Source organism: Ranitomeya variabilis, chromosome 2 (assembly GCF_051348905.1).
Source record: "Ranitomeya variabilis isolate aRanVar5 chromosome 2, aRanVar5.hap1, whole genome shotgun sequence".
Classification (NCBI taxonomy): Eukaryota; Metazoa; Chordata; class Amphibia; order Anura; family Dendrobatidae; genus Ranitomeya; species Ranitomeya variabilis.
In genome coordinates this window covers 1,086,760,306-1,086,778,358 of record NC_135233.1, presented here as the reverse complement: position 1 = coordinate 1,086,778,358, position 18,053 = coordinate 1,086,760,306, and the positions used below count along the sequence as shown (strand labels likewise).

Here is an 18,053-nt window from a genome sequence, read left to right as displayed (position 1 = left end):
GTCTGTATGTAAGGGATTAAGGCTCACTTGTCCATGCCTAGTTCGGGCCATAGGTCCTGGATTTTACAGGAAGGTCCACAGGAAATACTCCACGTACCTTCAGCCAACTGCACTTTTACCTTGCAGTACCCACAAAGCAGCATCAGTACTATAACATTATACATTAGGTTCATTACACTCTACACATTTTACATTTCACATGCCAAATATTCACAAAATGCAATTTTTTGTCTTCAACGGCAGTATATGACAATCTGTCACACCATTACATAGCATCCCCTCTTCTTTTGCAACAGTCTATAAATGTCGGGGAAGTGAGGAGATAACTGTTGGAGCTTTGGAAGAGGAACGTTGGCCCATTCTTGTCTGAAGTCAGATTCTCGCTGCTCCATAGTCCATAGTCTTTTCTGGACATTTTTCATAATGCCCCAAATGTTTTCTTTTGGTTAAAGGTCTGGACTACAGGCACTCGGTTCATTCCCTGAACTCTTCGACTTCGGAGCAGTGCTGCTGTGGTGGATGCAGGAAGTGGTTTACCATTGTCCTGCTGAAATATGCAAGGTCTTCCCTGAAATAGACATTGTCTGGTTGGAGGAGATGCTGTTCTAAACTTCTATATAATGCTCAGCATAGATGGTGCCTTTCTTGTGTGCGCTGCCCATGCTGTAGACACTAATGCCCCTCATACATCAGAGATGCAGGAACTGTGCTCTGATAACAAGCTGGATGGTTCCTTAACTTGACAACAAGCTGGATGGTCCTTCTCCTTGATAACAAGCTGGATGGTTCCTCTCCTCCGGAGTCCACAGGACATGACATCCATGGCTCCCATAAAGAACTTCACACTTTGATTGATCTGACCACAGGACAATTTCCCTTTTTGCCTCTATCCATTATAAATGAGCTTTGGCCCAGAGAAGACTGCAGCATTTCTGGATTGTTCTGATATTTGTCTTCTTCTTTGCATGATAGAGCTTTCACTTCTATTTGTGGATTGCATGGAGTACTGTGATCACAGACAATGATGTCTGGAATTTTCCTGAGCCCATGCAGTGATCTGCATGTCTGAATCATGTCAGTTTTAATGCAGTGCCGCCTGATGGCCCCTAGATTATGAGCATCCAGTACTGACCAGTGGTTATGTGCACATGGATTTCTCTTTAATCTCTGAATATTTTTGATTATATTATGTCCTGTAGATTTTAGGATATTTAAGGTCTTTGCAATTTTACATTGCTAAACATTTTTTTTTTAATTGTTCCACAATTTTCAGGTGCAGTTATAAAGACTGGTGACCTCCGACCATCTTTGCTTCTGGGAGACTCTGCCTTTCTATGATGCTCTTTTTATACAGTCATATGACTTGTTTGAAAATGAATGCTCCAGCTGTTTTTCATTAGTTCCATTTACTTTTCCAGCCTTTTATTAACCATTGGACAACTTTTTTTAGATTTATTTTTTTCCGTCAATTTCTAAATTAGTTAATTGCTACAAATGAAATGGAAAAATATCCAACCTTCAATTTCTATTCTGTGTTCTATGAGAATAAAATATGGTGACGAGATTTCCAAATCATTATTATTTGCATTTTACACAGTTCTTTGGAATTGGGGCTGTAAATTATTCCATGTCTCCTGTATCTTGTCAGGTTTCCTGTACCTTACACCATATCTTCTATACATTGTGGCCCAGCAGTATGTATAGAGTTAAATCAATGAAATGTATCACAACAGAGTGGACAGACACTGACACAACAGAAGATGTTTATTTGCATTTCATTACATTGTTTATTACATTTACATTTGTTTAACGCGGTTTAATCTCGTAAGTGCTTATTTATCCTATTAGCTAATTATTACATATTCATCCATTGTCGGGTCAGGATGTGATCAAAAGTAACAAGAGGAAGTGACAGATCACTCTTTTCCGTGTCAATTATTATTATTATTATTTATTTATATAGCAGCATTAATTCCATGGTGCTGTACATGAGAAGGGGTTACATACAGGGTTATAGATATCATTTACAGTACACAAATTTATAATGACAGACTGATACAGAGGGGAGAGGACCCTGTCCTTGCGGACTTACATTCTATGTATAAGTACATTCAATGTATATGTCTACCCATAAAATCTCATAGAATTTCATTGTTTCAACTGAATATCATCTTTTGGTCCATACTGTATATTATGCATCTTTTATGTATGATCCTGTATATCCATACATTAAATGTATCTTATACATTACTTAATATTTCCTCTGTTATACCACATGTCCTTTATATAATATCGCAACTCCTTTAAGTGGCGTAAATAGAAATCATAGGACCATGTAGTGTTGTGAATTTGGATTCTGGGCTCCCCCGGTGGCCGCTTGTGGAATTGGACTTGTCATCCTCTTTCCTGTTTCACCTGGTTCCATCAGTAGTGGGTGTCGCTATTTAAGCTCATTTCTCTGGTGGTTTCTTGCCGGTCAACAATGTTATCTGATGCCTCTCAGTGCTTGTTCCTGCTTCTAGACTACTACTAGATAAGTTGGACTTTTGTCCATGTTTTGTTTTGCCTATTTGTTCCAGTTCACAGCTGAAGTTTTGTTACTGTGTCTGGAAAGCTCTCGTTGATCAGGGATTGCTACTCTGGCGTTATGAGTTAATGCCAGAGTTTAAGGTAATCTCTGGATGGTGTTTTGTTAGTGTTTTTCTGCTGACCATGAAAGTATACTATCTGTCTTCTGCTATCTAGTAAGCGGACCTCAAATTTGCTAAGACTATTTTCCTGCTGCGTTTGTTGTTTCATCTGAACTCACCGTCATTATATGTGGGGGGCTACTGTCTTCTTTGGAATATTTCTCTAGAGGTGAGCCAGGTCTTATATTTCCCTCTGCTAGCTATTTAGGTCTTAGGCCAGAGCTGGGCATCTAGCTATAAATAGGAAATGCTACCTGGCTATTTCTAGTTGCGCGGCAGGCTTAGTTCATGGTCAGTATAGTTCCATCTTCCGAGAGCTTGTCCCTCTATAGGCTTGCTATGATCTCTGCCTGCAGAGATCATGACAGTTTGACCGGCCAATAAAGTGTTAAAGACCCAGGTTGAGAAAGGAGAGTTATAAGAAGTCTGCTGGAATTTTTTTTTTTTTTTCCTCCAGTCTGCCTTGCTGCAGTCTTTTTTCTCTCTCTCCTCCTAATCTCTGTATGGCTCTGTGTGCACCTGACAATAATGGATCTCCAGAGTGTAACTGCGGGTTTGAATAATCTCATCACGAAAGTACAAAATTTACAAGATTTTGTGGTACATGCTCCGGTATCTGAGCCGAGAATTCCTTTGCCGGAGTTCTTCACAGGGAATAGAGCTAGCTTCCAGAATTTCCGAAATAATTGTAAGCTTTATTTGTCCCTGAAGTCTCGTTCAGCTGGAGACCCTGCTCAGCAGGTTAGGATTGTGATTTCCTTGCTCAGGGGTGACCCTCAAGATTGGGCCTTCTCATTGCCAGCAGGGGATCCTGCGTTACGCGATGTGGATGCGTTTTTTCTGGCCTTGGGCTTGCTTTATGAGGAACCTCATTTGGAACTTCAGGCAGAAAAAACTTTGATGGCACTATCTCAGGGGCAAGACGAAGCTGAAGTTTTCTGCCAAAAATTCCGTAAATGGTCTGTGCTTACTCAGTGGAATGAGTGCGCCTTGGCGGCAACTTTCAGAGAAGGTCTCTCTGATGCCGTTAAGGATGTTATGGTGGGGTTCCCTGTGCCTGCAGGTCTGAATGAGTCCATGACAATGGCTATTCAGATTGATAGGCGTCTGCGGGAGCGCAAACCGGTGCACCATCTGGCGGTGTCTATGGAAAAGACGCCAGAAAGTATGCAGTGTGATAGAATTCTGTCCAGGAGCGAGCGACAGAATTTTAGACGGAAGAATGGATTGTGTTTCTATTGTGGGGATTCTACTCATGTTATATCAGCATGCTCTAGGCGTACAAAGAAGCTTGATAAGTCTGTTTCCATTGGCACCATTCAGTCTAAGTTTATTTTGTCTGTAACCCTGATTTGCTCTTTGTCATCCATTGCCACGGACGCCTATGTTGACTCTGGCGCCGCTCTGAGTCTTATGGATTGGTCCTTTGCCAATCGTTGTGGTTTTGATTTAGAGCCTTTGGAGACTCTTATTCCTCTGAAGGGGATTGACTCCACCCCATTGGCTAATAATAAACCACAATACTGGACACAAGTAACCATGCGTATCAATCCGGATCACCAGGAGATTATTCGTTTCCTGGTGCTGTATAATTTACATGACGATTTGGTACTGGGATTGCCATGGTTGCAGTCTCACAACCCAGTCTTGGACTGGAGAGCAATGTCTGTGTTGAGCTGGGGATGTAAGGGTATTCATGGGGACTTACCTTTGGTTTCTATTTCGTCGTCCATTCCCTCTGAAGTCCCTGAGTTCCTCTCTGATTATCAAGATGTCTTTGACGAACCCAAGCTTGGGTCGTTACCTCCGCACCGTGAGTGCGATTGTGCCATAGATTTGATACCGGGTTGTAAATATCCCAAGGGTCGTTTGTTTAATCTGTCTGTGCCGGAACATGCTGCTATGCGGGAATATATAAAGGAGTCTTTGGAAAAGGGACATATTCGTCCATCTTCTTCTCCCTTGGGAGCTGGGTTTTTCTTTGTCTCAAAAAAAGACGGCTCTTTGAGACCATGTATTGATTATCGGCTTCTGAATAAGATCACTGTTAAGTATCAATACCCATTGCCATTGCTTACTGATTTGTTTGCTCGTATAGAGGGTGCTAAGTGGTTCTCTAAAATTGATCTTCGTGGGGCGTATAATTTGGTGCGGATCAGGCAGGGGGATGAGTGGAAGACCGCATTTAATACGCCCGAGGGCCACTTTGAGTATTTGGTCATGCCTTTTGGTCTTTCTAATGCCCCTTCAGTTTTCCAGTCTTTTATGCATGATATTTTCCGCGATTTTCTGGATAAATTTATGATAATATATCTGGATGATATTCTGATTTTTTCTGATGACTGGGACTCTCATGTCCAGCAGGTCAGGAGAGTTTTTCAGGTTCTGCGGTCTAATTCTTTATGTGTGAAGGGGTCTAAGTGCGTTTTTGGGGTCCAGAAAATTTCCTTTTTGGGGTATATTTTTTCTCCCTCTTCCATTGAGATGGATCCCGTCAAGGTGCAAGCTATTTGTGACTGGACTCAGCCCTCCTCTCTTAAGGGTCTTCAGAGATTTTTGGGCTTTGCCAACTTTTACCGCCGATTTATTGCTGGTTTTTCGGATGTCGTTAAACCACTGACTGATTTGACCAGACAAGGCGCTGATGTTGCTAATTGGTCCCCTCATGCTGTAGAGGCCTTTCAGGAGCTTAAGCGCCGTTTTGCCTCTGCCCCTGTGTTGCGTCAGCCTGATGTGAATCTGCCTTTTCAGGTTGAGGTTGACGCTTCGGAGATCGGAGCTGGGGCAGTGTTGTCGCAGAAAGGTTCCGACTGCTCCGTCATTAGGCCTTGTGCCTTCTTTTCTCGCAAATTTTCGCCCGCAGAGCGGAATTATGATGTTGGGAATCGGGAGCTTTTGGCCATGAAGTGGGCGTTTGAGGAGTGGCGCCATTGGCTTGAGGGGGCTAGGCATCAGGTGGTGGTATTGACTGACCACAAAAATTTGATTTATCTTGAGACTGCCAGACGCCTGAATCCTAGACAGGCGCGCTGGTCTTTATTTTTTTCTCGCTTTAATTTTGTGGTGTCATACCTACCGGGTTCTAAGAATGTTAAGGCAGATGCCCTTTCTAGGAGTTTTGACCCGGACTCTCCTGGTAATTCTGAACCCACAGGTATCCTTAGGGAGGGAGTAATTTTGTCGGCCGTTTCTCCTGATCTGCGGCGGTCCTTGCAAGAGTTTCAGGCGGATAGACCGGATCGTTGTCCGCCTGATAGACTGTTTGTTCCGGATGATTGGACCAGCAGAGTCATCTCTGAGGTACATTCTTCTGCATTGGCAGGTCATCCCGGAATTTTTGGTACCAGGGATTTGGTGGCAAGATCCTTCTGGTGGCCTTCCCTGTCACGAGATGTGCGAGTCTTTGTGCAGTCATGTGACGTTTGTGCTCGGGCCAAGTCTTGTAGTTCTCGGGCTAGCGGACTGCTGTTGCCCTTGCCTATTCCTAAGAGGCCTTGGACACACATCTCGATGGATTTTATTTCAGATCTGCCTGTTTCCCAGAAGATGTCTGTCATCTGGGTGGTCTGTGACCGTTTCTCTAAAATGGTCCATTTGGTTCCTCTGCCCAAGTTGCCTTCTTCTTCTGAGTTGGTTCCTCTGTTTTTTCAGAATGTTGTCCGATTGCACGGTATTCCTGAGAATATTGTTTCTGACAGAGGTACCCAATTTGTGTCTAGATTTTGGCGGGCATTCTGTGCTAGGATGGGCATAGATTTGTCTTTTTCATCTGCTTTTCACCCTCAGACTAATGGCCAGACCGAGCGGACTAATCAGACCCTGGAGACATATCTGAGGTGTTTTGTCTCTGCTGACCAGGATGATTGGGTTGCTTTTTTGCCATTGGCAGAGTTCGCCCTCAATAATCGGGCCAGCTCTTCCACCTTGGTGTCCCCGTTTTTCTGTAATTCGGGGTTTCACCCTCGATTTTCCTCCGGTCAGGTGGAATCCTCGGATTGTCCTGGAGTGGATGCGGTGGTTGAGAGATTGCATCACATCTGGGGGCAGGTTATGGACAATTTGAAGTTGTCCCAGGAGAAGACTCAGCGTTTTGCCAACCGTCATCGTCGTGTTGGTTCTCGGCTTTGTGTTGGAGATTTGGTGTGGTTGTCTTCTCGTTTTGTCCCTATGAGGGTCTCTTCTCCTAAGTTTAAACCTCGGTTCATCGGCCCTTATAGAATATTGGAGATTCTTAATCCTGTTTCTTTCCGTTTGGACCTCCCTGCGTCCTTTTCCATTCATAACGTTTTTCATCGGTCGTTATTGCGCAGGTATGAGGTACCTGTGGTACCTTCAGTTGAGCCTCCTGCTCCGGTGTTGGTTGAGGGTGAGTTGGAGTACGTTGTGGAGAAAATTTTGGACTCTCGTGTTTCCAGACGGAGACTCCAGTATCTGGTCAACTGGAAGGGTTACGGCCAGGAGGATAATTCTTGGGTCAATGCATCTGATGTTCATGCTTCTGATCTTGTTCGTGCCTTCCATAGGGCTCATCCTGGTCGCCCTGGTGGATCTGGTGAGGGTTCGGTGCCCCCTCCTTGAGGGGGGGGTACTGTTGTGAATTTGGATTCTGGGCTCCCCCGGTGGCCGCTTGTGGAATTGGACTTGTCATCCTCTTTCCTGTTTCACCTGGTTCCATCAGTAGTGGGTGTCGCTATTTAAGCTCATTTCTCTGGTGGTTTCTTGCCGGTCAACAATGTTATCTGATGCCTCTCAGTGCTTGTTCCTGCTTCTAGACTACTACTAGATAAGTTGGACTTTTGTCCATGTTTTGTTTTGCCTATTTGTTCCAGTTCACAGCTGAAGTTTTGTTACTGTGTCTGGAAAGCTCTCGTTGATCAGGGATTGCTACTCTGGCGTTATGAGTTAATGCCAGAGTTTAAGGTAATCTCTGGATGGTGTTTTGTTAGTGTTTTTCTGCTGACCATGAAAGTATACTATCTGTCTTCTGCTATCTAGTAAGCGGACCTCAAATTTGCTAAGACTATTTTCCTGCTGCGTTTGTTGTTTCATCTGAACTCACCGTCATTATATGTGGGGGGCTACTGTCTTCTTTGGAATATTTCTCTAGAGGTGAGCCAGGTCTTATATTTCCCTCTGCTAGCTATTTAGGTCTTAGGCCAGAGCTGGGCATCTAGCTATAAATAGGAAATGCTACCTGGCTATTTCTAGTTGCGCGGCAGGCTTAGTTCATGGTCAGTATAGTTCCATCTTCCGAGAGCTTGTCCCTCTATAGGCTTGCTATGATCTCTGCCTGCAGAGATCATGACAATGTAGCAAAAGCCTCCTACTCAGTATGAGAGCCCCCACAGCCTCCTACTCAGTATGAGAGCCCCCACAGCCTCCTACTCAGTATGAGAGCCCCCCACAGCCTCCTACTCAGTATGAGAGCCCCCCACAGCCTCCTACTCAGAATGAGAGCCCCCACAGCCTCCTACTCAGTATGAGAGCCCCCCACAGCCTCCTACTCAGTATGAGAGCCCCCACAGCCTCCTACTCAGAATGAGAGCCCCCACAGCCTCCTACTCAGAATGAGAGCCCCCACAGCCTCCTACTCAGAATGAGAGCCCCCACAGCCTCCTACTCAGTATGAGAGCACCCCACAGCCTCCTACTCAGTATGAGATCCCCCCCACAGCCTACTACTCAGAATGAGAGCCCCCACAGCCTCCTACTCAGTATGAGAGCCCCCCACAGCCTCCTACTCAGTATGAGAGCCCCCCACAGCCTCCTACTCAGTATGAGAGCCCCCACAGCCTCCTACTCAGAATGAGAGCCCCCACAGCCTCCTACTCAGTATGAGAGCCCCCACAGCCTCCTACTCAGAATGAGAGCCCCCACAGCCTCCTACTCAGAATGAGAGCCCCCACAGCTTCCTACTCAGTATGAGAGCCCCCACAGCCTCCTACTCAGAATGAGAGCCCCCACAGCCTCCTACTCAGAATGAGAGCCCCCACAGCTTCCTACTCAGTATGAGAGCCCCCACAGCCTCCTACTCAGTATGAGAGCCCCCACAGCCTCCTACTCAGTATGAGAGCCCCCCACAGCCTCCTACTCAGTATGAGAGCCCCCACAGCCTCCTACTCAGTATGAGAGCCCCCACAGCCTCCTACTCAGTATGAAGAATTCCAAAAATTGTAGAGGTTTCAACGTGGTTTATTCTACGCGTTTCAGGGTTCAGGTGACCCCTTCATCAGGACATACCACAAATATTTGTGGTATGTCCTGATGAAGGGGTCACCTGAACCCTGAAACGCGTAGAATAAACCACGTTGAAACCTCTACAATTTTTGGAATTCTTCTTGCGGCAGCGCAGGGAACATGATCCTTTTTTCCTACCTAAGTGTGTGTTTCGATCCGGTTCTGCACTGACCTGTGGATCTGCAGCAGCCGCCATTAATATATGTCCTTCCTTCAATCTCACCAGGTGAGTAGTTCTCTTGGTGGGCAACTTTGTGTAACGTTTGATAAGACCCTATTTGCGCTTTTGTGACTCCCTCTTTCCTCTGACGTCCTACTCAGTATGAGAGCCCCCACAGCCTCCTACTCAGTATGAGAGCCCCCCACAGCCTCATGCTTAGTATGAGAGCCCCCCAGAGCCTTCTACTCAGCATGAGAGCCCCCCAAAGCCTTCAACTCAGTATGAGAGCCCCCCAGAGCCTTCTACTCAGTATGAAAGCCCCCAGAGCCTTCTAGTCAGTATGAGAGCCCCCCAGAGCCTCCTACTCAGTATGAGTGCCCCCACAGCTTCCTACTCAGTATGAGAGCCCCCACAGCTTCCTATTCAGTGTGAGAGCCCCCCAGAGCCTCCTACTGAGTATGATAGCCCTCAGAGCCTCCTACTTAGTATGAGAGCCCCCCAGAGCCTTCTACTCAGTATGAGAGCCCCCCAGAGCCTTCTACTCAGTATGAGAGCCCCCCAGAGCCTCCTACTTAGTATGAGAGCCCCCCAGAGCCTCCTACTCAGTATGAGAGCCCCCCAGAGCCTCCTACTCAGTATGAGAGCCCCACAGCCTCCTACTCAGTATGTGAGCCCCAACAGCTTCCTAATCAGTATGAGAGCCCCCCACAGCCTCCTATTCAGTATGAGAGCCCCCCAGAGCCTCCTACTGAGCATGATAGCCCCCCGAGCCTCCTACTCAGTATGAGAGCCCCACAGCCTCCTACTCAGTATGTGAGCCCCCACAGCTTCCTACTCAGTATGAGAGCCCCCACAGCCTCCTATTCAGTATGAGAGCCCCCAGAGCCTTCTACTCAGTATGAGCCCCCCAGAGCCTTCTACTCAGTATGAGAGCCCCCCAGAGCCTCCTACTCAGTATGAGCCCCCCAGAGCCTCCTACTTAGTATGAGAGCCCCCCAGAGCCTCCTACTCAGTATGAGAGCCCCCCAGAGCCTCCTGCTCAGTAAGAGAGCCCCCCAGAGCCTCCTACTCAGTATGAGAGCCCCCCAGAGCCTCCTACTCAGTATGAGAGCCCCCCAGAGCCTCCTACTCAGTATGAGCCCCCCAGAGCCTCCTACTTAGTATGAGAGCCCCCCAGAGCCTCATACTCAGTATGAGAGCCCCCAGAGCCTCCTACTCAGTATGAGAGCCCCCCAGAGCCTCCTACTCAGTATGAGAGCCCCCCAGAGCCTCCTACTCAGTATGAAAGCCCCCCAGAGCCTCCTACTCAATATGATAGCCCCCCAGAGCCTCCTACTCAGTATGAGAGCCCCCAGAGCCTCCTACTCAGTATGAGAGCCCCCCACAGTCTCCTACTCAGTATGAGAGACTGATACAGAGACTGAGTGCCCTCACAGTCCCCAATTCAATATGGAGGCTCTCAAAAGTCCCCCACAGCCCCTCACATAGTATTATGGCCCCCACCAGCCTCCCATTTAGTATGATGGCCCCCCACAATTACTGATATTAAAAAAAATTATTCACTTCACAGCATTTCCTTGGCATGCTGCTCCATCTGTGCAGAGTGAGTGCTGAGGTTTCAGCACTGTAGTGACGTAATTGCGCCTGCAGTGCACGGAGTCTCAGATGCCCACATGCAGGTTGAATGGTGGATCTGGGCTCCCTGATCCACTATCCTGTCCAATGGTATTTTCATCCTGAGGATTCAGATACTGCTGAAATTGTGATGACAGGGTGAGGAGTGGGGGCCTGGTGCCGAGCAGCATCGGGTCCCCCCAATTCATGAGTCCCTTAGTGGCTGTGTGGGATGCCCCTATTGACGGTACACCCCTGCCTCCTGTGCATTTTCCATCTTTTGTACATTTTCCTATACCTCCTGTATCAAGTATATATTTGTAAACAAAAGAATAACTCGAAATATATTGCGACAAGATGTGACATAGAAGATACAGAGAGGATTTCCGATGATTAGATACAAAATATATCCGCTCGACTTCCTGATACCAACTTGTTCTCGTAGACTCAGATTTCTGACATTGATCGCTTGAGGACACCGAGGTACCAGATACATGGGCTGTTGTGTTCCCACGTGGGAAAACCTCTGAGTTAAATATTTAATAATTACATATTTTTTGATGTTTTGCACTTTGTTTTTTGTTCTTTCCTGTAGTCTCCTAACGGGCTATTAATGTCCATCTTCAGAACTGGAGTTAAATGATTTAGTAATTTTCTACAAGTTGTATGTCAAAGGAAAATATCATACAGTAGACATTTTAGCAGGGCTGAACAACTGATTTGGGGTCACTTGCAAAGCACCAATGCCCCATGGAATACATAAGAGAGTACAGCTCCTGCAATTAAATATGTACCTAATATACCTACCCCAAGTGCTTATGTTAGAAAGATGGTGGTCATTACTCTGGTGCCCAAACCTTCCCTTACTAGTCATAGGCCGCAGTGATGGGACAAAGGGTGACATGATGGGGAATTTAGATGTCACTTCCTTAAAGTGGATTGTTATCCCAAATTATAAAATTGACCATGTATCTATAACTAAACAATTGAATCAGAATCCAAAGTTTGAGTGTATTTTTACTTTTGTTAACAGATGCAATGTCATTTTTTTTTCTTTCCCTGGAGGCGGCCATTTTTGCACATAGGACAGGAAGTACATCCTTATCTGTCAATAATTTTGAGAAAATATTTCAGAAACTGATGGTCTCTATCCGCGTTTCATTCAAACACACAGCTGTAATTAATAAGAAGCTAATTTAAAAGTGAGACCCAACTTCCTGTTGTCATTTTGGCAACAAAAATGGCCGCCACAACCGAAAGGAAAAATGGTGATATCTCTGAAAGTAAAAATAACACAATGATCAAATTTTGAAAATCGTTCTATTTTTCAAATTTACTAAAATATAGCCAAGTTTAGATTTTCGGGTAAAAATGCACTTTAAATAATATTATGTGCTGTCTGGAGCTCCAAATAGAATAATATCCTATATGATGTAATGTCGCATCTTCCAATGTGTCGAATGGAACTGATGTCTCAGAATCTAACCTATCCTAAAGTCAGACGTCCCTATCATCGTGCTCCTCACCAGCAGCGGGGCTCGTGGGTATAATACAACATGTTGTGTTAAGCAAATTACATTTTGACTTTTCGTATGACTCAGTGTCTGTCACATCTGCCTTGTGTCTCACAGACCGGGCGGCTGTTCAATCTCAGGACTTGTCACTTGTCACAACTCTGGAATTTGGGCGTTAAGTTCTCCCAAAACTGTCCGTCCTTGGGAGAGTTACCATATACCCTTCACCTCTATGAGTTGTGTGCATAGAACTCTTTCCATACTGACCAGTACATATATAGAGGCCAAAACTCCATCCTAAACCTTTGTATGACCACCATCAATTTCAAGTTTGGGGCCAAATGCTAAGTATTTGGGGCCTAATGGTATAGCAAAGTTATTTAAGATGAAGTTAAAGTTGCATAACTTTTTTGGCCCCCAAAAATTTTTTTACCAATTGTACCAAGGCAAAAATTTACGTAAATTAAATTGATTTATTGGATGGATTCTAATGTTCATGTGTTGCACAACTCTTGTGTAAAGCCACCAAACAGCCCCGGCTGCCTTCCCCTAAACTTGATGAACAATTTTTGATCCATATTGCATCTATAGTTGTCACCACTTCATTGTCCAGTTTTGTTTCGAGCAATGGTCCTAATCTAGAAGTGAATATCGATGGCTGCCATGTACGTCAATGTCCAAGTGTCGCAACATGATGGGGAATAAGTTCAGAGCCAGAAACTCCTGCGTGAAAAGCCTGTTGCGGGCTGTTTGCCCCTCATCAGAGTCTAGTTGAGACAACGTGAGGGAAACTTTCCTTAAAGATACCGGCTGAGTATGAAGCCTTGCAGGCAATGCACCAAGGGAGGCAAAGTATGCAAATGATCTCTTGCAGAATGAAAGGAATTAACAGGAGCGTTGCTCACCCTATATGTTAAGATCAAACAGCAAGACTCTGCCCTACACTGATGAGGGGCAAAGAACCCGAAACAGGCTGTCTGAGGATGATTTTCTGGTTAAGGATTTATCTCTGATCATGTTGGAAGGCTCGTTAAAGGCTCAGACATTGACTTATTCAGTAGCGACCCCTCCTGAAATAAAACTTGCAGGATAAGCTTCTTTTGTTCAAGAAGGGAGCTATTTTACATACATACATCCCATGGAGCATTGCCTACAAGACTTCATGCTCAGCTGGTGTCTTTAAGGGAAAACCTGTACTTTCTCCAAGACATTAGGTTGATTTTCCCCCTCACTTTGGCCAACTATGCATTCAGGCCCCCTGATGTGTAGCACACATAACACCTAAAATTGCATGGCCAAGTTTCCGTTTTTTATCCCTCATGGGCGCAAAGTGCAGAGCAGTTGGAACTGTGAAGCAGAACTTGAGGAAACTCTAAAAACAAAGAATCTAAAGGTTCCTTTGCAAGGATCGATGATTGGACAAACAGATGATGATCATAAGAACACTCATTCCCAGTTAATGCCCCATGTAAATATGTCTAGCAAGCGGCTGACAAGCATGATTATATCTTTTATGCAGACTCCAAATTTTTCGTTCGTCGGCAGCACATCCCTTCATATAAACAGGTATGTGCTGCCGACAACTAGGAGTGAGGGAGAACAATTGTTAATACAAATGCCCTTCTTATATATTTGAGTGGCGCTCATTTTGTGGAGTTTATCCTGAAAGGTGGTCTGTTCACACCCCAAACTATATGCTCATGTAGATCTTTCAAAGACAAGTCCAGCAATACTGTAACGGGAGTGGTGGTGGAACCACTGTGCCGTGGTCCGAGGAGAGCTTGGAGGGACGTAACTTGGTGAATACCTGACTCTATTCACTAGAGCTCCTTATGGTGGGGTTAGACTTGGTTCCAGATGGACACCAGGTGCTTTACCAGGATGGACCTCGGATGTACGGCACCTTACCCCCAAGGGGCAGGGGCAGGACACTGCAACGGCCAAGAAGGGAAAGTTCAGCTGGTGCAGGCAGGAACACAGGAGTGGCAGCTGCTGGCGGGGATGGCTGATGTATTGGCAGGTTCAGACAGGAACGACGGATACACAGGCAGGTACAGATGATAAACAGGTGGGCATGGCAAGTGCAGGCAGGTAGTTAGTAAACAGGTGGGCACAGCAAGTGCAGACAGGTACGACAAGTATGGCTGGTATACAGGCTGGTATGGACATTTACGGGCAGGTACAGACAGATAAACTAGAACAAGGGACCTGAGAACTAACAAGCATGTAACTAACAAAGTGAACTCATTGCCCAGGCACCTTCCATCAGGTGGAGGCGCCTTAAATAATAAGTGTCTCCCAGCCATTGACTGGGGACACTTTAGGATGGCGTGCGCTGTCCTTTTAAGAAGGAAGTAGCGCGTGCATGTGCCCTAAACATGCAGCGCCCCAGAGTCCTGGTCGTTGCAGTACTGATGCTCCGCCGCTAAGGGGAGTGATGGTACGTCTGATGGCACTGAAGGAGTTCACCTGACCAGGTATCACAGACACCAATACACTTCACAGTCTGGCCTCCAGGGGGAGCTAAGGGTTCTATGTATTAGGCCACTCCTCACAGCCTGGTAAAACTGGGGGTTAGGCAGAAAGTTAGACAGAAGCTGACTGGGTTGGAACCAATCAACATCCTGTGGCAGAGGGTGTTGCAGGGGAAGATTCAGGGGGGTCCCTGTCAGGGGTGGGATCCTGACAGAGGCCTAGCGAACAGAAAAGAACGTTAAGGAACCGCGCCTGCACTACATCGCGGCGGTATCTCAAGAAAGGACAAGAAGCGAGGTTTATTGTGGAGAGTGAGAAACGAGATCAACGAAACAAGGAGAAACACCAGTAGGAGTCGTGCTGTAAGATCAAGGCAACATCCTATTGAGGCGCGTAGCCGGTGGCCGGAACACCGAGGAAGTATTAGGCTCCAAGCAATACTTCAAACAGCGGCAGGACAGTTGATTTTACGTTGGCTGTCTCACCAAAATCACCTAAGAAGACATAGGGGGCAACTGTGGGAGAGGGGCGACACTAGGGTCCCGGAAGAACTCCAGGCCTTCCCGTCATACGGGTGCGTCCTATCCATATCATCTGGGGGATGGAGAAGAACATCAGAACAGATATAAGTTGGTGGAAATAACATCAGAAACAGACACGACAATTGTGAGGACTATCCCATGGTGCTCAGCAGGGAGGTACTACAACACCCAGGCGCTAGAAGGTAGGCACAGATTTCCACCTGCAAAGGGAACTCTGGAGGTGCCATCGGACCGGCCGGTCTCTTGCAGCCCTGTTAACCGTACTCTGGATTGTGGATCCTGAAGCCTTCAGTAAAGAGGTAAAGAGACTGCAACCCTGTGTCCTCGTTATTCATTGCAAACTGCACCACGCACCACCACCTACACCTTTCATTGGACGCCCCTTAGCAGGGTCACGGACCGGGTCTAGCCACCGTGACAACCCCAGAACTGAGACAGAGAGGCCCGGTACCGAGTAGCCCGCGGCCCTGCGTCTGGGGGCGCTCCAAACTCAGTACCTGGGAATCTACCAGCTGTTCACAGACCCCAGGCAGGAGAAGAAAGTGTGGGATGGAGACTGTGGCGGTGAGTGGGTCGGTGTCCCTGCCGGGGAGGAGGCAAGCATGCAGGAATGCTGTCGTTACAATACCTCTATATGGTTAGGTTGTTCCTTCGCTACTGAGAAATCAACGTTTGAATTGATATGCAAATGAGGCTGAAGAACAATTTGTAGATGTGAAGCCTCTGTCACACCAGCTCTATTCCTCACCCAGTGCCACCTCCTCCTGCTAGACTGACTGATCCTTTGCCTGAAGTAACATAGTATAAAGGTTATCAGTGAAGCAGAAGGAGGCAGCGATGGGCAGGGAATAGAGCTGGGGTGGCAGAGGCTTTAGATCTACCATAGCCTTTCAGCCTCATTTACATACTGTATTAATTCAAATGATGATGTCTCAGAAACAAAGGAACAGATTGGCCTTGTAAAGGTATGGCAGGACCTGACTTTGAAAGATCTACAGGACCATGAAAATAGCTTAATCCTGAGACAGATTCTATTCACATTTTTACACTGATTCTTTTTTAATTGTTTGCTTTAGAAATGCAAATGTAGCAACTTTATAAAATCTTAAGTAAAAAAATGTCAAGCAACTTTTCTGCTGCAGAGAGTGAGTGTTCTTCACATAGCTAGCTTCTCTGCAAACAATTATACAGATCCATCAATGCTTTGCTCTTCTTCTCTCCTTCTTTCTCTCAGTTTTAGAATTTGCAGTAGGTTTTAGAGAATTGTACATTGCAGAACAGAGATGATAGAGGGGAAAGCAGCTACAGTCTCGGGGAGTGTGGAGAGAACATGGTATGAACAGGGAGGAAAGCACACGAAGGAGAAATCGGTTCAGGACTGAGGCTGTGCCGACACGACAGCTAGTAAAGCCAGCAACTCACAGACCTCCCAACCAGCATGTATTAATGGGCATGACATGTGGACATGAGAAAAACTGGAAACTAGGTTACCAACTACATAGCCAAGCCAAGCATTTGTGCAACCGAGAAGTTAGGAGAGATGATGGACAGATATCTAAGGTGTATGATTTTAGAGTCATAAATGGCAACCTGAACATGTAAATTACTGCTTTTATAGCCAAGAACATCATTGTAAGGATTGTGGCTCCTCGCAGGATAGTCCATGCGGCTCCACGTGGAAGCAGAGTATAAAGGCTTAGCTGCTGAGCCAGCACTTAGGCAGCTAGTGCAGATCTCTGTTTATTTGTATGAACGACACTTGAAAGGAAAAGACTATGGACTGTTTATAGAAGAGGGAAAAGCCTGAGATATGTAGTCCCCAATAAGACAATGTGCTGCAGAGGCTGTTACTGGTCCTGTCCTCCTGTCAGCAGCTGCCGGCCATTCATCCAGCTCCTAACTGGGCAATCACATTGTTAACAAGTAGTAGAAACAATACTATAGATTTCTAGAAAGATCTAAATTGTTTTACCACCACAAGTAGCAGTTATTGTCTTAATAAGATAAGTGAATACATTACATTACTGATCCTGAGTTACATTGTGTATTATACTCCAGAGCTGCACTCACTATTCTGCTGGTGCAGTCACTGTGTACATACATTACATTACTGATCCTGAGTTACCTCCTGTATTATACCCCAGAGCTGCACTCACTATTCTGCTGGTGCAGTCACTGTGTACATACATTACATTACTGATCCTGAGTTACATCCGGTATTATACTCCAGAGCTGCACTCACTATTCTGCTGGTGCAGTCACTGTGTACATACATTACATTACTGATCCTGAGTTACATCCTGTATTATACCCCAGAGCTGCACTCACTATTCTGCTGGTGCAGTCACTGTGTACATACATTACATTACTGATCCTGAGTTACATCCTGTATTATACTCCAGAGCTGCACTCACTATTCTGCTGGTGCAGTCACTGAGTACATACATTACTTAACCTGTTCTCAGTCAAGCACAGTATATATGTATTTAGTCCACAGTTCATCATGAATAACTCTATGCATTGACATAGTGACTATAATGGAGGCTGCCTTCAGATCTACTAGATTGCCCTGTAAATCCTTCTACCAGAACTGTAACTGGCAGGTAGGAAACCTTCTCCTCACAGACACTGGAGGACTCCACATGTCTCCTGCAGATTCTCCTCCCACATACACTCTGGCTATGATCCAGGGCTAAAGATATAGAATAATTTATTAACCTCTGGTTGTAATGTTTTATGCAGATCTACAGACAGATAAATATCTTATGTGGAGGGATTCAGCAGTTTGTAGGATTCTCATAATGGGATCACAATCAATGTTC

The 18,053-nt window shown here is 45.8% G+C and overlaps 1 protein-coding gene across 2 annotated transcripts in view; it reads left to right on the top strand.

The window, feature by feature from the left end:
* GATA4 (GATA binding protein 4) overlaps positions 1 to 18,053 on the top strand; it is a 122,961-nt gene that overhangs the window by 40,014 nt on the left and 64,894 nt on the right. The window contains exon 1 of one of the 2 annotated variants that reach the window (XM_077291704.1): positions 18,003 to 18,053. This exon is cut by the window's right edge and continues 66 nt beyond it. The exons of the other annotated variant lie outside the window; for it this stretch is intronic. The gene's annotated coding sequence lies outside the window, so the exon portion shown is untranslated. Of the gene's footprint in view, positions 1 to 18,002 lie in introns of those variants that run through there. 2 annotated transcript variants of the gene reach the window in all.